The 25,645-nt window shown below is 36.5% G+C and overlaps 1 long non-coding RNA gene across 1 annotated transcript in view; it reads right to left on the minus strand.

The window, feature by feature from the left end:
- The window catches only part of LOC136849832 (uncharacterized), a 449,295-nt gene that overhangs the window by 240,840 nt on the left and 182,810 nt on the right, over positions 1-25,645 (minus strand). Inside the window, exon 3 of the long non-coding RNA XR_010856438.1 lies at positions 1,328-1,482. This is a non-coding gene — a long non-coding RNA (uncharacterized lncRNA). The remainder of the gene's footprint in view (positions 1-1,327; positions 1,483-25,645) is intronic.

Genomic DNA, 25,645 nt, shown 5'->3' on the forward strand with positions numbered 1-25,645 from the left:
TAAACAGATCATTATCACGAATAACCAGTTTAATTAGCATAAGTTAATCGTTGAACTAATACAAAAATATTAAAATCATGCGAACAAAATATGGGTAACAATGAGAGCCGAACGATCTGCTAATATAACTTGCAGTATAGAAATAACTAGGATGGAAATAATGAAATAAATATTGAATTGAACTGAATTGAATTAACTGTAGAATTTAGGCCAAAGGCCAAGCACTGGGGCCTATGAGGTCATCAGCACTGAAACGGAAATTGACGGTAAAATGTTTGAAAGGTGTAACAGGAGGAAAACCTCAAAGCAGTTGCTCTATGAATCAATTTTTAGGAGAGGGTAGAAAGTAAGATAGAAGAAAGAGAATATGAAAGGAGGTGCAGTAAAACGAACGAAATGGGTTGTACCTAGGGCCCGAGGGCACGCTGCAAAGAACCTTAAGTAATGCCTACAGTGCACCGCATGAAATAAATATGCAAATTAAGATGGATATTGACCCACGGAGATAAAGAAGAAATTACACATCGTCATTTCAAATAACCAGTTTATTTAGCATAAGTTAAACTTTGAATTAATACCAAAATATTAAAATAATGCGAACAAAATATGGGTAACAATGAGATCCGAATAACCAGCTAATGTAACTTGTAGGATAAAAAAAAATCTAAAATGTAAATTATCTAATAACTATACACAAGTATTGTAGACTACGTCATCAATGCATTTCTAGTAGGCAGGTCGTATATCTACACCTGTTGAGCGTTAGCCGCTGGGAAAACAGGATATATGAGATTCATCTGCTCGAAATTACTGTGCAATAATAATAATAATAATAATAATAATAATAATAATAATAATAATAATAATATATATTTTTGTGTGGTTACTTGTAACTGTGCAATACATATTTTTGCGTGGATGCGTGTACTGTGTTACACGCAAACATATGCACAAACACACACGCACACACCCTCATAAGTCCACGGAAGCTTATATTTTTGTCTTTTTTTAAACACTATATTGTTTACCCCACCCACAACTCCTTAGGGTAAGCAAAATAATGCATGAAAAGGGAAAAACTGTTCAAAATGGATTAATGGATTCCATCTAGATTTCTTTTGGGATAAATCGCTCTAATTAGCATATTCTTAAAGAAAAGTTTTTTCTTTATCACATCAGTTATAAAAAGCGGAAAGACAATTCTGGAAGCAGAGAGGGGATTGTCTTTTGCATTTATACAATGATATTTAAGCATATTCTGTTTACCCTATCGAGGGCTGGGTCTGGAAGATTGCTTAGCATAAAAACAAGATAACAATCTATTTACCTGTACACTGCTGCCTCATGAAGTACCAATGATTTGAAATATATTGTACGTTAAAGCAAGGGAGCTCCGTGAGGGTTGTGGACCCCTTGGTGGGAGGAAATGCCCTTTACATGGAAGATGAGCCTCTGCTCCTGGCTAATGATAACCACGGTTTTCTGGAAAAAGGAGTAATAGAAAACTAAGCTCTCTGCATGGTGTGTAAATTTCCGGGGCAATTAATGACTCATACTTCAAAACACCAGAGAAAGATATATATATGTGTTTGTATTTATCTATCTATCTGCCTATATATCTACCTACCTATATAATATATACATAGATATGTTTGTATATATAATACACACACATATATATATATATATATATATATATATATATATATATATATATATATATATATATATATATATATATATATATATTGCAACCAGTAAATTACTGGAAGCGTAGAAACATTTTGCAGGAGACAAAAATACTTAAACATATGAAAAGAGAGAGAGAGAGAGAATGTTTCTCTCACGGAAAATAAGAAAACAAAATAAAAGATTACCAAACTTCAAAGCAACCAAATGATGCTAAAATCAATAATGATAATAAATTAAACGACAAAAAAAAACTCTTTACTTGACAAAACCACGACAAAGAAACACCTCACTCCGGAGGTCTCTCTCGTTTGCGTATCTCAGCCCCTGACAAGAGAGAGAGAGAGAGAGAGAGAGAGAGAGAGACTCCCTAGAAGCGAAATGTAGTGAAAATGACGCTGATTGTATAAGGCGCTCATCTAAAAAAAAAAAAAAAAATGCATTATTCAACATTACTCATCGGCGTCCGTCATTATTCAACCGCCAATTACCAACTCGACCGCAGCCCGTAAAACCCGCCTTATAGGTAGATGGCGCGGAGGTCCAACGCCTCGTTACCGTCCGCAATATATGGCCAACTTTTAACTCTGTGGCACCGGCTCTGCAAACAAACAAGATATTTTATTATTTTCCGATCGTCTCCAACAGCTACGTATTATTATTACTATTCCACGGCCGAGTTCGCCGTATAAAATGGCACGGGTTGATTTGTAAAGTGGGGAGGACTTTAACAAGAAGGACGGCGACCTGCAATCTCGTCGACTCTCCGGGTCTTATGGGTAAATAAACAAGATGCTTAAAGAGCACAGATTCCCTCCCTGGTGACGCCGCCGCTCGTCTTGGCTGTTTGAGGGGTGGGGGGGTAGGTAGAGGGTGAGGGGAGGGGATTTTCGTGTCATGTTTTGATATTCGACCTCCGTTTTCTTTTTCTTTTTTATTGTCCTTTATCTGTTTGCATTTTTATATGAGCCAAAATGTTTGTTTTGTAGTTCTGTTAGTTTTTCGTTTTAGTGTATATACTCTGTTGTATATATATATATATATATATATATATATATATATATATATATATACACGTGAAGTGTGTGTGTACACATGTATATATATATATATATATATATATATATATATATATATATATATATATACAGTATATATGCTGTTATATATATATATATATATATTATATTATATATATATATATATATGATAACTATATATATATATATATATATATATATATATATACAGTATATATGTACAGTATATATATATATATATATATATATATATATATATATATATATATATATATATTATATATATATATATATATATATATATATATATATATATATATATATATAAATGGTACTTTTGACACGTTTCATATTCCTTCTTCTTTCAGTGATAGTAGTTTCCACATTTATACAAAAAATCTCCCTAGCCTTATTTTCCATCACAGAGATTCTACTACAGATAACAGATGCTGCATTTAAAGCATTTTCACCGATGAAACAATACTATTGTCCACTACTGGTGGGGTAGGGCGAGGTGGGGTAGGGTGAAGGATCCCCACCCCGGAACGCAGACGATCCCTGACAGATGGTAAAGCGGTCGCAGATAAAAAAAAAAAAATAAGTCACTCGGAATCTTAAGGAAGCACAAGAACAAATGCCAAGCAATCTGTAGGCACCAGAGGGCAAACCAAGATGGGGAATTATATTCATCTATATCATAAGGTATTTTCTATACTGAAGTGTCGATGACTCGGCTAAATCCCTCTTTTATTAATAAAATAGGAAAATATGTTTCGCGAAGCCTCGGAAAATCTTTGTGTACAAACAATAACTTTTCTGAATTTGAGATTAAATTCCTCTTTCTTCAAAGTGCCTCAGATAATCTTCATGTTCATATACGACAAATGAACAATATCTTGAATATGAGATTAAATTCCTCTTTCTTCAAAATGCCTCAAGTAATCTTCATGCTCATATATAAAAAATGAACGATAACATTCTCGAATTTTATATGAAATTTCTTGTGCTTCGAAAAGACCCAGGTAATCTTCATGTTCATAAATAACAAATGAACAATAACATTCTTGAATCTTAGATTATATTTCTTTTTCGGCAAAGGATTTTATTAGCAGTCAATTGATTATGCCTCTTCCGACCAGTAACCTCCTGTACCTCTGCTGACCTGCGCATTAATATGATTATTCGTGTTAGAAGAGCTAGCATGTAATAAATATTGCATAACAGATATTTTCTAGGTTTTTGATGGATAACAATTACCATCAAGTTTGAGAAAATGTAGCTTTGAGAAGTTTACGATAGAATTTTGGTGTTGCACCATTCAAGTGCTCGGTCATTACTTACATTTAAATGTCCATATTGCAATATCTATGTTACATAGTTTCCGCGAACATGTTTGTTATTATCTGTTATTTCATTTTCTGATCGCCAGAATTCAAAATCTCAAAGTAAGAACATGTCCGAGGCTGCTTCAATTACACGGCAAAAAAATTAACATCTGTCGCGATCGACAGCTGTGATGGCAGTGACCAGCAACTCTGGAGGTCTCATTATCTGGCCCTGGCAACCTACCGTTACGAAATCGGACGCACTGTTGATTTATAGGTTCACCAGGCCTTATTATGAAACCTTCAAATTCACTCAAAGGCGCCATGGGCAACTCATATATAATTTATTGATGAATTTAAAAAAAAACATTTCATCCAGTGCAGACCTGAATTATCTCTATGTTCTCGGAAACATTCTTCGGAGATTTTTATCCTTTTAGTTTTCTGCAGAGGAAAACTACTGTGCCGGCTTTGTCTGCCTATCCGCACTTTTTCTGTCCTCCCTCAGATCTTAAAAACTACTTAGGCTACAGGACTGCAAATTGGTATGTTGATCAACCGCCCTCCAATTATCAAACATACCAAATTGCAGTCCTCTAAACTCAGTAGTTTTTATTTTATTTAAGGTTAAAGTTATCAATAATCGTGCTTCTGGCAACGATATAGGATAGGCCACCACCGGGCAGCGGTTAAAGTTTCACGCGTAGCGGCTCATACAGCATTATATCGAGACCACCGGAAGTTAGATCTATTTCCGACGGTCTTGATTATACGCTGTAGCGGCTGTCCAGAATACTCGATTGCGCCGAAGAAACTTCGGCGCATTTTTTACTTGTTTTTTAAATATAGCTTCTTTCCAGGAACGTCTTCAACCACTTCAACGAACAGCGTCGTAAAAGAAATCACTTATAAAGGAAGAGACAACTAAGTATGGAAGCGCAGCTTGTAACGATGTTCGTCTTTCTTGTAAAAGGATCATTTGAAAGTCAGATGTTACGACCCCTACTAGGAAACAGAGAGAGAGAGAGAGAGAGAGAGAGAGAGAGAGAGAGAGAGAGAGGAGGGGTCAGGGTGGAGGCGTAGGCGGGGAAGGAAGGAGAACGAGAAAACAAGAAGAAGAATCTCGGTAAACAAAGGAAGGAAAGCGTCTTCAGTGCTAGGCAGTAAGGTGCACCTGTTCTTACAATGGGAAGAAAGAGGTCTACTCTACAGACTGTGGAACAGAAACCCGAAGATGAATTAAGAATGCCCTGATACCATCAAGGGCTCCTTATAAGAACCTAAGGGCAGCTGCCAGGTGAGAGCCTTTGAGAACCTTTGTAAGGACGAGATGCTGATTTCACCCTTGGATAACAATTACAAGGGCATATGTTAAAAGCAATGGCTGGAAAAAAAAAAAAAAAAAAACCGCAGCGGCCTGCCAGGCCCAATTTCAAGGCTACCATTTGGGAATACATTTTCTGACGGTCTTGCGCGCTGCAACGAACTCCTGTTGCAGTCGTCATCTTCGAGAGATAGGACATAATGTGTAGGAGATTGACTGATAAGATTATATATACTGACACTGCAATAACACAAGGTATCAAAACCCAAATGAATATTGTATGTACAAGAAAAATAACATATATTACATTTGATCAACTCGTACATTAACACCAACATAAATTGCACAACACATAAAGACACACGCCCATAATAAATAACATATGATGGAATCTTCATCACTCCTTTAAATGAAATTATATTCTGACAGAGAGAAAAAATCGAGTCTGATTGTCTGAGGAACAATTTTCCCAGTATAATAGAAAATTCAACTCTCACTGACTGATATAAGTTAAGTGGATTGTAACTTGAAATGAAATGAGGATGAATGCAATACAAGATTGTTTGAAACTATGTTTATGGAATAAGATAGAAAAGTACCTCATCTTATTTTGCAGGAATAATGAGGTATAATAGATCATTCTGGTAACTGGCTGTTGAATAATATACAGTATATATATATATATATATATATATATATATATATATATATATATATATATTATATATTATATAATATATATATATATATATATATATATATATATATATATATATATTATATATATATATATTATATATATATCTTTATTCAGTTGTGTATTTTTGAATAATATGAAGTATAATAGATCACCTGATAACTGGCTGTTGAATAATATACAGTATATACATATATATATATATATATATATACATATATATATATATATATATATATATATATATATATCTTTATTCAGTTATGTATTTTATTAGTCTGCTAGTCTTTCCTAATATTCTTTTTTTTCACGTTTGACGGGACATTCTGAGTTACTTACAAGATTGGCATTCTATTGTTATAAACACTCGTGGTAATTATGAGTCTAAATAAGCAATCACCTACACACACACACGTGCCGAATAATACTCCCCTAAACTATAAAGCCACACTGACCAGATTAATGAAGTCTGCACAGAGTGCAAACCGATGTTAACTACAAAGGCTATACATTACTAGAAACTTGGACAAATATCTTCGTAATCTCGTGATAGTACATACATCTACATCAGCTAAGTGCATTTTCTACTCTCTTATATCAGGACGGCTAAAGATAAGGCAGTACAGTATCTGTACATCTGAAATGACAGTGAATTACTACAGACCACTGCAAAACCAAATTATAGCGTGACGGCTCGAAGCTGCGCGAAAAAGTCAACAGTACAAAGCATTAGAAGCTTTCTTCACTTATTGAGTGTACACGATGTAACACAAGTAAACAATGGGCCAAAATTTCTTCGGCGCAATCGAGTTTTCTGTACAGCCGTTACAGCGTATAATCAAGGCCATCGAAAATAGATCTATCTTTCGGTGGTCTCGGTATAATGCTGTATGAGCCGCTGTCCATGAAACTTGAACCACGGTCCAGTGGTGGCCTGGCCTAAATCGTTGCCAGACGCACGATTATGGCTAACTTTAACCTTGAATAAAATAAAAACTACTAAGGCTAGAGGGCTGCAATTTGGTATGTTTGATGATTGGACGGTGGATGATCAATATCATGAACGAGCTTCAGAACTGAAGTAATATAAAATCTCAGGGACATTAGATTTTCCTGTGATTCTTTAACAATTCAAAACGCTGACGATGACCACAGTCGTTGCGACACCTTGATTCATAAACAGAACCCCATACCAATCAGTAAAGGAAATTAAAATGCAATCGTTCATGGTATTAGGTATTAAAATAGTTCAAGGATATGACTTACTTTCATCCCTCCATAAAGTAAATTATTATTATTATTATTATTATTATTATTATTATTATTATTATTATTATTATTATTATTTGATCTTCTGTTTTAGTTTCGTTACTCATTCCAGCCTTTTACTTTTTTCCTCCTTAATCCCATTTCTCTCTCTCTCTCTCTCTCGCTCTCTTTCTCTCTCTGTCTCTCTCGCTCTCTCTCTCTCTCAATTCAGCCAGAGCTGATATCACTTCGAGGAGAATGTTTCTTTTCCTTCTTACTCATAATATCTCTCTCTCTCTCTCTCTCAATTCAACCAGATATCAGTTCGAGAAGAGTGTGTCTTATTCTGTTAGCCGAGACCGTTTTATTCGCCACATATACTCGGGAGAAAATAAGGGATTCTTAACCCCGTCTGACAAATATGAAGATAAGCAAAGTTATGCCGGTAATATTTCGCCGGGAATTTACTTCCTTGTGCTTTCTCTCTCCGTTTATCCAAATTCTGTGTTCTGTTCCCTTCTCTCTCCGTGTATATGAATAGAAGAGGAAATCCGATTTGTTTTGTAAGGTTCATTTTTTTTAAAGAAGAGGAAATCCGATTTGTTTTGTAAGGTTCATTTTTTTAAGAAGAGGAAATCCGATTTGTTTTGTAAGGTTCATTTTTTTAAGATGAAATCCGATTTCTTTCGTAAGGTTCATTTTTTTAAGAAGAGGAAATCCGATTTGTTTTGTAAGGTTCATTTTTTTTAAAGAAGAGGAAATCCGATTTGTTTTGTAAGGTTCATTTTTTTTAAGAAGAGGAAATCCGATTTGTTTTGTAAGGTTCATTTTTTTTAAAGAAGAGGAAATCCGATTTGTTTTGTAAGGTTCATTTTTTTAAGAAGAGGAAATCCGATTTGTTTTGTAAGGTTCATTTTTTTTAAGATGAAATCCGATTTCTTTCGTAAGGTTCATTTTTTTTAAGAAGAGGAAATCCGATTTGTTTTGTAAGGTTCGTTTTTTTAAGAAGAGGAAATCCGATTTGTTTTGTAAGGTTCATTTTTTTTAAAGAAGAGGAAATCCGATTTGTTTTGTAAGGTTCATTTTTTTTAAAGAAGAGGAAATCCGAGTTGTTTTGTAAGGTTCATCTTTTTTTTAAGAAGGGGAAGTCCGATTTGTTTTGTAAGGTTCATTTTTTTAAGAAGAGGAAATCCGATTTGTTTTGTAAGGTTCATTTTTTTTAAGAAGAGGAAATCCGATTTGTTTTGTAAGGTTCATTTTGTTTTAAGAAGAGGAAATCCGATTTGTTTTGTAAGGTTCATTTTTTTAAGAAGAGGAAATCCGATTTGTTTTGTAAGGTTCATTTTTTTAAGACGAGGAAATCCGATTTGTTTTGTGAGGTTCATTTTTTAAGAAGAGGAAATCCGATTTGTTTTGTGAGGTTCATTTTTTAAGAAGAGGAAATCCGATTTGTTTTGTAAGGTTCATTTTTCTTAAGAAGAGGAAATCCGATTTGTTTTGTAAGGTTCATTTCTTTATTGTTTATAATTTTCATCTTTCTGTTTTTTCAATTCGATTTATTTGGTGATTCTTAAAATAATCTCTGCAAAATTAAAGTTGATTTTTCATCATGCAGTTGATATATTTTCCTCTTGTGATTCTGTAAATAATTAAATAATTCCCGTCAAAAGTTTCAGAAGACTTTTAAAACAATTTATGATTCAGGTGACATGACAAAATCAACCCCCCCCCAAAAAAAAATAATAATGAATATGTGTTTACCAGGTTTACCAAACATAGGCTGACAAACTTTCCACTGCAGTTTTCATCTGTAAGTAAAAGCTGTTAGGAAATTTGGGTAATATTTCCTGACAAAGATTTTTTTTTTAGTCTTATTTTGTAAAATGTATGATTAATAACTTGGCGGAAAACAGCCCATAATCATTAATGCAAAAAATCAATGGTGTTTTTGTAGAGGGTATATCAGAGAAATGAATGCTAGTTTGCATCAAATGTTAGCAAAAAAAATGCTTATAATAAACAAACTTCAAATGACATTAATGAGTTTCTAGATGTGCAATATGCATTCCAAGAAAAACATCATTAATTATATAGATAATAGTAAGCAAAACTTTTAAATAGGTACTACCAATTCCCTACCATCTGAGTTTGTAAATCTAAACCATTTTTAGTTTTCTGTTAAAGAAAACCGTTGTGCCGGCTTTCTCTGTCCGTCCGCACTTTTTTCTGCCCGCCCTCAGATTTTAAAACCATTGAGGCTAGAGGGCTGCAAATTGAAACATTGATCATCCACCCTCCAATCATCAAACATACCAAATTACAGCCCTCTAGCCTCAGTAGTTTTTATTTTATTTAAGGTTAAAGTTAGCCATAATCGTGCGTCTGGCAACGCTATGGGACAGGCCAGTACCGGGACGTGGCTGAAAGCTTCATGGGCTGCGGCTCATACAGAAAACTCCATTGCGCCGAAGAAACAAGGGCGCATATTTAACCTGTTAAGCTAATGTTTAATTCCGAGGTTGCTTGATCTCAAACAGTATTAATATTAAGAAAGTCTTTTCTTACATTTTAGATTTACCAAATGATACAAAATTAGCTAAAAAAACCGACAGGTCAGCAAACATAAAATGAGCACAATACCAGTGAATAAAAAGAAAGTGTGTATTTAATATAAAAACAAACGAAACTTGCATCCTCTAACAGGAAGTAAAGATGCCATAACCTCCGCTAAAATAGAACAAGGAATAGTAAAGAAAACCAAGAGAGAGAGAGAGAGAGAGAGAGAGAGAGAGAGAGAGAGAGAGAGAGAGAGAGAGAGAGAGAATATGAAAACGCATGAAATATGATAAAGAGAAAAAGGTTACAGCGCAAGAAGCCCCCCTTTCATTACCTCTCCGGCGTAAGTGACTGTCTCACCGAAACACGTGAAATATGATGCACTCCTGACTAATTAATTTGAAAGGCTTAATTAGCGTCAGATAATTACTGAGGCCTCGGCGGTAATATATCTCGGCAGACAGTCCCGCCTGTCCAAAATTTAATGGTCCCTACAGAGACTTTTATTTAGCTCTTTTTGATGTGTGTGTGTTGTGCATAGACGACGCCAAGGAGGAAATGTGCCGCAGTACATTATCTTGTAAGATAATGACGCTCTCTCCTCTCTCTCTCTCTTTCTCTCTCTCTCTCTCTCTCTCTCTCTCTCTCTCTCTCTCTGGAAACTGAAGGGCATCTTATTTTGTTTCACTGTGTGCCTTTATCAAGCAACTCCTACGTAAGAAGAAATCACGATCTCTCTCTCTCTCTCTCTCTCTCTCTCTCTCTCTCTCTCTCTCTTTGGGAAACTGAAGGGGATCTTATTTTGTTTCAATGTGTGCCTTTATCAAGCAACTCCTACGTAAGAAGAAATCACGATTTCTTTCTCTCTCTCTCTCTTGGGAAACTGAAGGGGATCTTATTTTGTTTCAATGTGTGCCTTTATCAAGCAATCCTACGCAAGAAGAAATAACGATTTCTCTCTCTCTCTCTCTCTCTCTCTCTCTCTCTCTCTCTCTCTCTCTCTCTCTCTCTTGATTTTATTTTTCCCCTCTCAGAATATACCTTGTGCTAAACTGAATATCTCTTGAGTGAATCAGAAGAGATTTACATATTTTTAGAATAAATAAATTAAATGCAACTAATGAACATGGCACTGAAATTGAACCCTGCATTCATTTGCATATAGTAAAACTTGCGAAAACTAAGAAGTTCCAGGTGTTTGTTGATAAATCAAGGGAGGAAGACAGAAGTGTAGATACCTTTAGAAATTACAGTCCTCTCTCTCTCTCTCTCTCTCTCTCTCTCGGGAAACTGAAGGGCATCTTATTTTGTTTCACTGTGTGCCTTTATCAAGGAAATCCTACTTGTGAAGAAATCACGATTCTGCTCTCTCTCTCTCTCTCTCTCTCTCTCTCTCTCTCTCTCTCTTCTGTTTTTATATTTCTTCTCAGAATATGCCTCCTTTCTAAACTGAGCATCTCTTTACTGAATCAAAAGTCTTTTATTTTGAGAGTAAATCAAGAAAGTGTTACTAATGAAACTGGTCCTGCAATTGCACCCTGCATTAATTTACAGTCTGTGAACATAATTGAACCCTGCATTAATTTGTAGTCTGTGAACATAATAAACACTAAAAAGTTCCAGAGGTTTACAAGTGAAACTAAGGAGGAAGGAATAGTTGCAAATATCTTTAGAAACTGCAGTTCCATTCTCTCTCTCTCACTCTCTCTCTCTCTCTCTCTCTCTCTCTCTCTCTCTCTCTCTCTCTACAGGGCGACAGAATACGAAGGACTATTGCCTCTGATAGATCACCTACGGAATGCTGTCTACGTCATTAGTGAATTGAGGTCTGAAGCGTACTACACAAACAATTAGGGAGGTTGTCAAACTGGAAGCAACACCAAAATAATACCTGCAGAAAATAGATGGCGGATAAAACTTTTAGGAATAAATTAGTTATTCCAGGAATTCAAATTAAAGTCGAAGGTAAAAACACATTTTATCCAGCCTTGTCAATAAAAATTACATGCAGACCTAGCTCAAAAATTGAAAGGATTTTACAATATAGAGTATTCCTTGAAGGGAAATTAGTAATTTGTTCTAACCTGATCTAAACAAGCCATGCCACAATTTACTTGAAGTTCCAAAAAACTCCTGAAGAGCATCATGAGTCCAGGATCAAATTTTGAATAAAAGTTTAAAGCTTCCCTAGGTCTAGGGAAAAAAAACCCTGCTTCTCAGTAGTTTTATCCTTTTGATAATTAGGCAGCTTTTTTCTTACAGTAAACCCACATGAATAACGAGATTGACCAACTTAACTAAACATTATTATCGAATAAATGGATGGACTAAATAACATTAGTGCAACATGGTTAGAGTGAATTCATCTCCATGTCCACTCCAAATGGCTCGCACTCTGGAATGCACGCACAAACACACACACACACACACACAAACAAAGAAACATACACAGCAATCCTGGCTTGCACACACACACACACACACACACACACACACAAATACATAAACAACAATTCTAGCTTGCCTCATTAAGCCGTGCACATCATTAGCAAAGAAGATGAATTTACAACAGCTAAGAGTCAAGACAACGCAGCGGTCATCTTAGTGTCTTCAAACAAGCGCCCGTGGAAGAACATCTCGTAAGTGACGTCGGGCTACTGTGCCCTAATGAGGGTAGATGCTGGGCAGACTGACAGACTGACTTACGGACTGGCTGGCTAAACTGCCTTTACCTTATCCGGCTTCTCAAAGTCCATCCTTTTCTTCTTTGCAGTTGGCATACACATACTTCTAGTCTCATCCCTACCCTCTCTCTCTCTCTCTCTCTCTCTCTCTCTCTCTCTTTTTCTCTCTCTCTCTGACAAACGTCCACAGGCATGCTTACAAATCGTTTTACCACTCATTCAATAGATTCGGCTAATAAAGGATGGCAAATTCATTTTACCTACCTTTCCAAATCATGGCCAAATCCTGATTGCCCATACAAAGCTTAACATTTAAGTTTTCAAAAGACTTTACTATAATCCTCAAGTATTTGGCAACATACGATTACGAACTCATTCTCTGCCTGTATTTCTAGGCCTTAATTGTCGTTTGCAAGTCTACAGTTTTCAGAATAATCTATTGTGCAGGTTATATCCGCAGTTGACTTCTGGTGGACCTCCTTTGCGCATTATTGTCTCTATGCTTAATTAGTTCTTACGCGCTTGATCTCTAAATTTCCGTCTATGGTATTTCGATGGTTAAATACACAAGTTTATGTCAAGATTCTCTGTCAATCCCAATACTTTTTTTAACTGAAAAGCACATCATACAACACATATCCTACAAACGTTCTGATTTTTTACAGACTTTGTTCTCTCTCTCTCTCTCTCTCTCTCTCTCTCTCTCTCTCTCTCTCTCTGAAGCGAAGACAGATTTTTGTCTTCACTCTGACAGCAGCTATCTCACCTTTTGGTAAAAACACACCCTCGACGCCGTTATGAGCAAGCCTTCTGTTTGAGCGTATGGTGGACACCTGTCTGAATATTTACACATGCAAAATATCCCTCCCTCCTTTCTGGTTGAACCGTCTAAATCACCAACACTACCAAACCCCTCAACCCTATGGCAACCACCCCCACCGAACCTCAAGGTTTTCGACAGCCTTTCTACTAACCCATAACCCCATCATCTCCCCCATCAGGAGCGATTCGGAGGCGCCCCGTGGCAAGGAAGGGCCAGCCAGCTGCATTGAGCAAATTTATTGTGGCCATATATCACTGTATATTGAAAATCCTCCGCCTGCTATAAGTCAAATCCTAGGGAAGAAACGGCTCCTCTGGCTTGCGCAGGCGCACTTCCTCTGCACTAGAGGCTAAGGTTTGGGGAGTCAGGGCGTAACAGAGAGGCACAGGAAAAAATACAAGAAAAATTAGGTGCGTGAAATTGAGGAGGACGGGAAAATTTCGAAAAATTTTAAAAGTTCCCCAAGTTTGTCATAACTATTCTGTTAAATGCGTTACTGGTAGATTCAGGACTGAACCAGGATACCGTTTTTGCAGATGTAATTTGAACACTTTCCTTATGCCACTGGTCGTTCGACCAGCGCAGTTAAGTTTAGTCGAGTGTGGTCAATGCTTGATGGGTGACCGTCATTAGTTGTCAGATGGAGCTGACAAAAAAAACCCTTTAACATCCAAGGGACCGGGAATAAGGCTAACAACTTCATCCTATGAACACAAACTAAATAGCTAAAAGACAGGCAATGTAAAGGGTGTTGATATATAAGCTTAAATGTATGGATATCTCCCGAGCCTACCGCTCGCCAGTCAACCCAGCAGTAAATGTATACCAGCATCTGCTGCTGAGGTCAAGGAAAAGGTCGTGGGGTAAGCAACCTCTTTCTTAAAGATTTGCTGAGAAAAAGTAAAGTTTTACTCTACTGATGCCATATATACCTCTAAATAGGAACATAAAGTATGACAAAAGAAAACATTGAAAGGTTAATATGCCTTGTCTATTCATGCTTTTACATGACCATGTTCTTTGAAAGTTTGAGTTTCAAGTCAATTGCCCCTGTAGGCTTGCTCAATATGAATAGGGGTTTTACCCTACTGATGCCATATTTCCAAAACGGAATATGAAGTACGACAAAAGAAAATATAAACAGGTTAATATGCCTGTGGATATTCATGCTTTTACATAACTACATTCGTCGGAAGCTTGAATTTTAAGTCAATGGCCACTACAGGCTCGTTCCATATGAATAGGGGTTTTACTTTACTGATGCCATATTTCCAAAACAGACTATGAAGAAAGACAAACAAAAATGTAAAGAAAAAAGCTTAACATGCCTGAGTATATTAATGATTTTACATAACCATATTCGTCGGAAGCTTGAATTTCAAGTCAATGCCCCCTGTAGGCTTGTTCTATATGAATAGGGGGAGGGGGGCTTACTTTTTGAAAAATAATATTAATAAGTAAAAAGCCACAATAATGTATATGAGCGATTGTATTTTCCCAAAATACGAAAAAAAAAGTTAAAAAAGGGAGCTTTCGACCGTTGTGCAAATGGTCGAAAGCTCCCCCTTTTTTTTAACCCTTTTTTGCATTTTGGAAAAACACAATCGCTCATATACTTATTGTAGCTTTTTACTTATTATTACCGGTCACATTATAGTGATGCGCCATAGATAATAATATTGATAACGAAAGTCCTTGTCCGTTCGTATACGTCTGCATACAACGGCCGACGTAATTCCTCCCGACCCAGCATCACCTGCAATCCATTGAGGACTCTATAGCCCTCCTCACTCGTGCGTGAATGATGCAATCATGCAAGTGAATAGGGGCATAAGCAGAGGCAAAAGCAACTGGAGACAACGCCAGTTATATCGTTCCATTGCTCAATATCTCTCTCTCTCTCTCTCTCTCTCTCTCCTTTCAGTTGGACTCTGTTGGCCGCGAGTTCGAATCTCCGACTGGCCAATGAAGAATAAGAGGAATTTATTTCTGGTGACAGAAACTCATTTCTCGCTATAATGTGGTTCGGATTCCACAATAAGCTGTAGGTCCCGTTGCTAGGTAACCAACTGGTTCTTAGCCACGTAAAATAAATCTAATCCTTCGGGCCAGCCCTAGGAGAGCTGTTAATCAGCTCAGTGGCCTGGTTAAACTAAGATATACTTAACGTTTTTCAGTTGGAGATTACTACTCTCCCACTACTGGGTAAGTTGGATTGTCAATCAACAAACTGTGGATGAGTGAGCTTTCATGCCGTTTGTATGAGGAAGTGTAATTGGTAGCTAATATATGAATGCTATTATTAGTCTGTATGATTTTTTATTAGTTTGTATGACTTTTTTTTTATTTTATATGTATGATTAGACATTAGTATTGCCGTGTTGTAGAGGGCTGAAAGTTTGGCATCTTTAGTATTGTTCTGCTTTTATTCATTGCTATCCTTAATTGTCTTTGATTTCATTGAAATTTTATTATCACCGAACACATGCACCTACACACACACACACACACACACACACACATATATATATATATATATATATATATATATATATATATATATATATATATATATATATATATATATATACTATATCTATATATATATATGGCTCATGAGACTTGGTATCACCCTTTCCAGGAACCTTCTCATCCTCCCACGTCAAACATGCAGAAGATTTCATACAAAAATTTAATGGTTTAAACATCCCTCCCAAACAACATCAAACTGCTCAGTCTAGACGTCGATTCATTATTTACTAAACCGATTGCCGACGTGTTGTTTTCTTAGAGAGGAAGTTACAACCATATGAAGCCATTTTCCTCTTGGCATAGATAAAACTTTTAAAACTTATCAACCTCTGTGTAACTAACAACGTGTTTTCTTTCAATGGTAATTTTTACAAAACAAAAATTTGGCTGTAGCATGGAAGTCCCTATCACCTTCTAGCAAACTTGTACATGGGAATATTTCAGAAACAGAACTTTTGTCATCTATCAAACCCCATAATATGTCTCTTTAGATACGTAGATGATATCTTTACTTTCTGGGACAATAGCTGGGGACTTTAATGAATTTTTTAATAGGCTAAATTCGCTAGTTCCGACCATAAAATTTAAAACAGAATGGGAAAAAGGACGGAAAACTGCCGTTCTAGATGTACTGATCATAAGAAACAGAACAGGTATGCATTTACAGTATATAGAAAACCCACCTTCGCTGTCTCTACATTCATTTCTTGGCTACCGACGTCTCCGTAAAAATCATGGTAGGGTGCAACCTATTCCTCAGAGGACTTAGGATATGTTCAAATGAGTACCTGGATCAAGAATTTAACACGATCACCAACACCCTAACGCAACTGCTCTATCCACCACACATTATCGAGAGGGCTATTAATAAAGCAAATAAAAATATACTACAGAGGTCCACTCACAACAGACAAATAGATTTCAACAACAAAAATAAAGCTTCCATACGATGAAAAACATCAAAAGGCCACCGAGCAACTCAGTTCTAATAATCCTTTCATTTTCCATTATCCCAAATCCATGGAGTTCGCTCGTTAACGTATACTTAAATAACAAAGGGAAGAAGCCGGGTTTACAAGATGCCGTGTAGTAATTGTCATGACATCTGTAGGCGAGACAGGTAGATCGCTCTCGCAAAGAATAACAGAGCACAAAAGATCAGTACGTTACGCTTCGGAGAGTTCGGAATTTTCCTACATATTAGAAATACAGGGCATGTCATTAACTGGAGTGGGGCGGAGTTGGTTTCAAGAGTAGCTGTCCGTACAAAAAGAAAGAAAGATGCTGGAATCTGCTATCATCAATCAAACCAACAATATGAACCTGTCCCGGGGAGGACATTGGAAATCGGACGCCATTGACACCTTAATCCTCGGACCCCCTTTGAAGAAGATGACCAGAAACGCGACCAGATCCATCGCCAAACGGGAGCTAATGAGGCCAAAAACCACTAGGGAATTTGGTCAATCTCCTCTTCTTAAACGCCACCTCCTTAACATCGGAGGCCTATGGCCCACACCTTCATGTTTTGTATATATACCATTGTAACTTTCCACCTGTCCATATTCTACCAGTGAACAGGGGCACAGAAACAAGTGCCAGAAATATATGGTATCAACGTTTAAATAGTGTTTTATGGGGCCTTCTTATTTTCATATTACACTGTAGTATTACAGGAAAAGACATTCATATGTATATATATGTATATATATGTATATACATATGTGTTTGTATATGTATTTGAATGTTTGTGGGTACATGAGTATAAATTCATGCTCTATTCTTCATTAAAAAAACTTTATACTCACATGACTAAGAAGGACTCTATCACAAACCGTTAATCGGCAAAAGCAAAAGTACGAGACGACTGAAAACATGAAAGTCGAACAAAACTCAGTGAGCTTTGCTGTCACCCTACTCATATCATTATTATTATTATTATTATTATTATTATTATTATTATTATTATTATTATTATTATTATTATTATTGGCAAGAGATGCAATGTATTCGAGGACAGGACAACACAAGGTTACGACTTTAGAGCAAACTTCTCATTTTCTCATGCACCAGTCTCAAATTCCTGAAATGTATGCTAGTATTGCACCAACCCCTATTTTTTTTTGCCATGCCCTAGGCTAGGTTAGGTTGGATTGGGTTAGATTAGGTTGAGATAAGTTAGTGTCTCATAATCCCAACTGTGAGTTGGGTATGGGAAATATAATGAGATTATTTTCATAAAAATTCTATGGTTAGTTTCAAAAGATATGGCGTCCCGCTTTTTTTAGGGAAAGTTCCCGCTACTCAGTTACATCTCGGGGATATGTGGACCGGTCACTCTTAGCAGGAGAGTCCGAGTGGATGGGCAGCGGCGACGACGCGGGTGATGGTGAAAGAATGATTTTAATGAGGTTCAAACAGTCGAATTAAAGGGTGAGGGAAAAAGGGGGAGGAAAAGTATGAGCAGAGATAGTGGGAGAAGGGTTGAGTGAGGTGAAGGCCCAGCGCATTAGTTTCGGAAGAAAGAGTTGGTTAAAAGCATTTATTTATCTCGGTGGCATTAATCCAGACGACAAGGCGAATCGGACAAAATAGTTACGGTCATAATTTACTGAGAGCCCGCACACCTCGAGAATAAATATTACAGTATTATTCTCCCAAAAGGGTCTCTGGGGGCCGGGGTGAGGGGGGGTGGGTGGGTGTGGGGGGGAGCAGTGGGGGTTGATGTTACGTCAACCTTTTTATAATCCCTTCTCTTGATTTATTTCTCCTTTGTGTTTTCGCTACAATGGCAACGTTGCAAAGATCATCAAAGGAGCCTTGTCTCGAAATTTATTTCGGCTGAAGTCGGTGGCGTTAAAACGATTTCTGTATTTAAATGTGTGGTTTTCTTCTTGATACAGAGATACGTTTGTGAATAGTTTTCAAAGAGGTCTGAAGCAGGAACGATATGATTATATTTATGATGACATAAAATAATGTTCTTAAGTGGCTATTCCACATATTAAGATTTTAGTCTGTGGTGCATTGGAGAAAGTAAATGCAGTCAAATAATTTTAAACTAGCTTAAATTTTTTTATTCACAGGTAGGTAAACTCATAAACGATGTCCATTTAGTATGCAAGAAATATAAACATTGCTTATCATAACCAAAAGTACTTTAAGCTACAAATGCATGAAATGGATAATTACTTTGTAGAAACCACCTATTAAACCTGCACGTAGATTGTTTCCTAACATTATTGGTCCCAGTGGTTCTCAACCTTTTTAGTGATGGCACCTATCTCCTGTAATCATTACATGGCAACCTTCACCATCCCATCACCATATCGCATGAATGAATATATATATATATATATATATATATATATATATATATATATATATATATATATATGTGTGTGTGTGTGTGTGTGTGTGTGTGTGTGTGTGTTTTAATATATGAGTAGACACACTGATAATTATTATATGAAGACTTCTGCAAACTTTTTTTTTTTTTTACAAATGTTCATTGACATGATCTATCAAAGACAAAATTCTTGCGTGGCCCCTAGGCACTGAACGGACTGTGAATATAAACTACACAATCAGACAATAACGCCATGTATACTGCGTATGGCACCTACGCACGCAGATAATTATTATGAAAAACATCATGCTTTTGTAAAACCTATGTACGCAGTAATAATCATACAATAGACACTGCTAACATAATCCCATTACGCAGACAACCAAGCAACAGCAGCTTACGCATAATTATAATTCCCAAGAAACAGAAACGCAAACAGAACCTCATTACGCAGACACATAAGCAAAAGCAACTTACGCCGATAATTGTCAAGAAACAGAAACTGATAACTGAATCTCCTTACGCAGACAAGTAAGCAACAGCAACATACGCCAATAATTGTAAAAAAAAAAAAAGAAATTTACAATAGAAACTGCTTACGCAGACAGCTAAACAACAGCAACATACGCCGAATTTCAAGAAACAGAAATTTCCAATAGAAACTGCTTACGCAGACAACCAAGCAACAGCAACTTACGCCGATAATTGTCAAGAAACAGAAATTTCCATTAGACACTGCTTACGCAGACAATTAAGCAGCAGCAACTTGCGCCGATAATTTCAAGAAACAGAAATTTCCAATAGAAACTGCTTACGCAGACAAGTAAGCAGCAGCAAGGTACGTTGACAATTGTCAAGAAACAGAAACTGAGAGCAGAATCTACGTCTGGAACAGACGAAACTGCGTAAGGATACGCACATACGTTGACATGCACCAGAAACGGCGTATAAAGAATATACATACGCATATAACCGTACAACCAAAAACTGCCAATAGCCTATATGTTACAGGGAATATGTGAAATTCAGGGATTTCACGAAATCCCAAGCGAATATGTGAAATGATCAATTCGCTTAGGAACATTTGATCACCGAGGGCTAGTACTAAACACAGCGAAACAGTGATTCATCTACATTGTTTCGCCATGTTTAGTACTAGCCCCTAGGGGATCAAATGTCCCTAAGTGCATTTGATACCCCAGGGGCTAGTACTAAACACAGAGAAACACATTTGATCCCCAAAGGGACTAGTACTGAACACAGCGAAACAGTGTAGATGAATCACAGTTTCGCCGTGTTTAGTACTAGCCCTCGGGGATCAAATGTTCCTAAGTGAATCGGTCATTTCACACATTCCCTATGGATTTCGTGAAATCCCTAATTTCACATATTCCCTAGGGATTTCGTGAAATCCCTGATTTCACATTTTCCCTGTAACATATATAGCACCTACGCACGCACATACACCGAGTCATAACGCGGGTAATACATCAACGCGGAGAGGAGGTTTTCAATCATATCAGCGACGAGTTTTAAATCATACCCGCAATTCTTCGCTTCCTAAAAATTCATAAATTACGGTGAAATATTGCGTGACTTTTTTTTTTTTTTTTTTTTTTTACCTCTCATCATTTTCCTGTTTTGGTCCATAAAATGGGTCGAGTAAGTTATTGCCGTCCATAGCTGGGAAGCAAAAATTTATGGTACCCAGTGGTCAATTAATTCATTTTATAAAATGGCCTTTATGCCTCAGTATTCTTTTACTTTTTAGTTTTTTTTTTAAACAATTTGTCTCGATTGCATTTGGAAGGAAACGATCATCTGTTATCACTGGTAATAATAATAATAATAATAATAATAATAATAATAATAATAATAATAATAATAATAATAATAATAATAATAATAATGATAATGATGGGAGCCTTTTAATTGTTTTATTTTAAGGGGTGATTATGAATATTATTTTGCTTTGCAAGATGACTCTGAAGTAATGGGGAATGCAGTCTTTGAAATAATCTATCTATCTAAGTGTCTATATCTATATCTATATTTGTACGTACTTCTGTCTGCATATATATATATATATATATATATATATATATATATATTGTATATAATATACATATATATATGTATGTATGTATGTATGTATGTATGTATGTATGAAAGGCATGTTTATAAGCCAGACAACACACGTTAGATATACAACACCCACGTCTCCTTTTTCTTGGGATGAGGAGAAAGGGGAGGGATTAAAGAGTTGGGGTGGGGGAGGGGGTATCGTTGTATGTCACTGGATGTGTGAGGGTGAGGTGTGAATATATCAGTAATTTCGTTGATTTAGAGGCCAATTAAATCAACACAGAATTTCTCTCCCCTTGGTAATGAAGGCCATTATTCAGGAAATGATGATAAATACGCCCCAGAGAGAATGGGGTTATTCTGGGTCCCACAGCCACCAGGCGAAACGGGTCAGTCTTGAGGGGGAGGGAGGGGGGCTTCCTCGCCCCCAGGGTCTTAGGACCCTAGTGGGTAGGCGATACCTCTAGAAGATGGGGACGGGGTGGGTGGGGTGGTTGGAGGCTGAAAAAGGGTGTGAAGGGTTCGCTTTTTTTTTTTGGGGGGCAGGGGGTGGGGCGTGATTTCCGGCCTATGTGTGGGTATACTTCTTGTCGTGGAATTGGATTGTTACACTTTTTCTTTAATGGAACTTAATGCTTATATATATATATATATATATATATATATATATATATATATATATATATATATATATATATATATATATATATATATAGTGTGTGTGTGTGTGTGTGTGTGTGTGTGTTTGACCGCATAAAAGAACAAAAATGAATAAACAAGAGCAGCAAAATACAAATTTGTTATTGCCACAAGAACATAAATTCATTCGAACGCGTTCTAAGCCAAACAGGTTTACTTATTTTTTTTTTAATTCATGTTGTAAAGTTTATGCAAGATTTACGAAGAGACCTGGAAATCGAAAGACATTCAAAACAGACGACCTAATCTGTTTATACTGAAGTGTATTACATTGTTAAGTAGTACATGGAGCACAACGCTCAGGTATATATATATATATATATATATATATATATATATATATATATATATATATATATATATATATATATATATATTCTAGTAAAAAGATAAAAGTTCATACCAAGAACAGAAGAGAATTCGAGCTCAGTTAAATCCTGGGTCGTAACCTGAGATATATTCCTTTCTAAAGACAGTAAAATGCAGTCCAATTCAAGCGCTCGGTTGCGATACTCGGATCCGCTAAATTAGTAGAAATTAGTCTGAGGCGCAAAATCTTGACCCATAATTAATTACTGCTGATCTTAGGAAAATACGTTCGAAAAATTTTCTAATTGGAAAAAAAATGTCTGTGGTTGATATCCAAGATTATAATCAAATTAATGACAATGAAATTGATCTTATTATCGCAGGTTTCAATTTAAGCCTCATATTCCGTTCGTGAAACGAGGTAACGGGTAATTTATAATATGGGCTGTAGGTACTTAAGACTGTAATAATTTGTTGTTCACCTTCGTTTGCAAAAAGATGAATATTATGACATTTAAATACTTACTCGATCAATTCTAATACCAGAAATGCATTGAAAAATACGTTAATAAACCATGCTTCAAGAACAGTACATGAAATTATAACATGAAGTGAAAATTTCAATTATTACCTTTAACATCAACTTTAAATTTTGCATTCATGCAAAAGACCTGGAATTAGGACCTAAATTTAGGAAATATAACAAGACTCTCAATCTATTCTTGAAAATTTTAAACTAAACTTTAAGTTCAAGGAAATGATCAGTTATTACGACCTGAAGCCTGAATTTCAGAGTTTTGGGCGCCTAAAATTCTGGCACCTACTGGCACGTGCCAGGAGAGAGAGAGAGAGAGAGAGAGAGAGAGAGAGAGAGAGAGAGAGAGAGAGAGAGAGAGAGAGAGGTTAAAAAGATAACTCACCCTCGTTCTAAATAGCAGACAACATCGACGTTCAACGTACGAGAATTTTTTCATCCTATTCATTCTATAGAAAAGATAAGGGAGAAATATTATTACGACGTAAACCCTATGAATTTCTACGTGAAGAGAAATATCTATGGAGCCTGAGCATTGATAACTAGGCGATGGAAAGCGGATGACTGCGAATAAATTTGAATGAATTAGTATTTGAATTCCATTTCTTGTCTATATCAGATGGTAAAGACTCAATTACCGTGATAAAGTTTGCATATGTAAATTCGGATTCTGACGTGGAGAGAGAGAGAGAGAGAGAGAGAGAGAGAGAGAGAGAGAGAGAGAGAGAGAGATGTGTGTGTGTGCATATGTGTGTGTGAGAGAGAAAGAGAGGAGAGAAAGAGACCGAGATGCATGTTTGTGTGAGTGTGTGTGTGTGTGTGTGTGTGAGAGAGAGAGATTTATGTGTGAATATATGTGTGTGAGAGGAAGAGAAAAGGTGAGAAAGAGACCGAGATGCATGTCTGAGAGAGAGAGATGTATGTGTGCATATGTGTGTGTGAGAGAAAGAGAGAATGACAGAAAGAGACCGAGATGCATGTTTGTGTGTATGAAAGAGAGAGAGAGAGAGAGAGAGAGAGAGAGAGAGAGAGAGAGAGAGAGAGATGTATGTGTGTGTATATGTATGTGTGAGAGAAGGAGAGAAAGAGACCGAGATGCATGTTTGTGTGAGAGAGAGAGAGAGAGAGAAATGTATGTGTGTGTATAAGTGTGTGTGTGAGAGAAAGAGAGAAGGTGAGAAAGAGACCGAGATGCATGTTTGAGAGAGAGAGAGAGAGAGAGAGAGAGAGAGAGAGAGAGAGAGAGAGAGAGAGAGAAGGCATGCACAAAGAAGCAATACATGCATAGACACGTATATACGCAAACGGGTATAAGAGCTGCATTATGCTAGCGCTGCATGCACATTTTAACAATATGTACCGTGTAACGTGTACATATATATGGTTGCCATTTTAAATTAAAGAAATGCAAGTAATCTAACAGTTTATTCATTTTATTCTTATTAATGTCGAGGGTTGCTGTGGTATCATGGTGAATATCGACGACGCTTCGTAATTATTACTATTTTCCAGTGGCAACATTATGTGCTTTGATGGCCACTGAGAATGGCAAACCCCATCCCAAACTCTTCAATGTATAGATATTATTCAATGTAAGGTGGGAATCAGATGTGAACGATAATGGGTCACAATGGGGCCCAAAAATCCAAGAAGGAAGAAAATACTACGTGATAAAACAAGTATAAAATGTGCCGAAGTTTCTTCGGCGCAATCGAGTTTTCTGTACAGCGTATTATCAAGGCCACCGAAAATAGATGTCTCTCGGTGGTCTCGTCGGTATAATGCTGTATGAGCCGCGACCCGTGAAACTTTAACCACGGCCCGGTGGTGGCCTATCCTATATCGTTGCCAGAAACTCGACTATGTCTAAATTTAACTTTAAATAAAATGAAAACTACTGAGGCTAAAGGGTTGCAATTTGGTATGTTTGATGATTGGAGGGTGGATGATCAAAATATCAATTTGCAGCCCTCTAGCCTCATTAGTTTTTAAGATCTGAGGGCGGACAGAAAACGTGCGGACAGAATAAAGTGCGGACGGACAGACAAATCCGACACGACAGTTTTCTTTAACAGAAAACTAAAAACGTTACTAATATCCATCGATATTTCTAGCTATTACGAACCCTCTTAGCAAGAGGTTTCATTAAAGAAGTAATTCATTCTCATTACTTACAAAGCAGTGAGTATGAATTACTGAAATTACTTAATTAAAAAAAAAGTAATTCAGTTTCATTACCTCATGAGAACAAATTCCTTTCGTGCTGAAAATCAAACGCGGCGACATAATATTAAGAAAATACATTCGAGGACGCAATGTATAACTGATATAAAACACAGCGCGAATGACACGACGTAGCGTAATTAAGGGTACATTATTTTTTAATGAAAGACAAAAAAAAGCATATTAGAATAATATAAAAAATAAAAAAAAAAGATATTTGTCACAGCTAAAAACGAACGCGATTACTGAAGTTTACGACGAGTATTAAATCATAAATTTGCTTAGCACTTTTAACGGGCGAATTAAAAGTGAATAATGAATATCGTAAATAACGTGTATTACTAATGGTCTCCGTGAATAATGACGCACCATAATGTGGAACGTTTTTTATCGTTACTTTGAAAAGTAAGAGAGAATTACGGCTGGTGCATTACAACCCTTCATTCCGCTTCCTATCGGAATGCAAAAGGGGGTATCCTGGACAATCAAAAGTATAGGGAAGGAACAAGGTCCATGGAGTGTAATGA

Source organism: Macrobrachium rosenbergii, chromosome 21 (assembly GCF_040412425.1).
Source record: "Macrobrachium rosenbergii isolate ZJJX-2024 chromosome 21, ASM4041242v1, whole genome shotgun sequence".
NCBI classification, from domain to species: Eukaryota; Metazoa; Arthropoda; class Malacostraca; order Decapoda; family Palaemonidae; genus Macrobrachium; species Macrobrachium rosenbergii.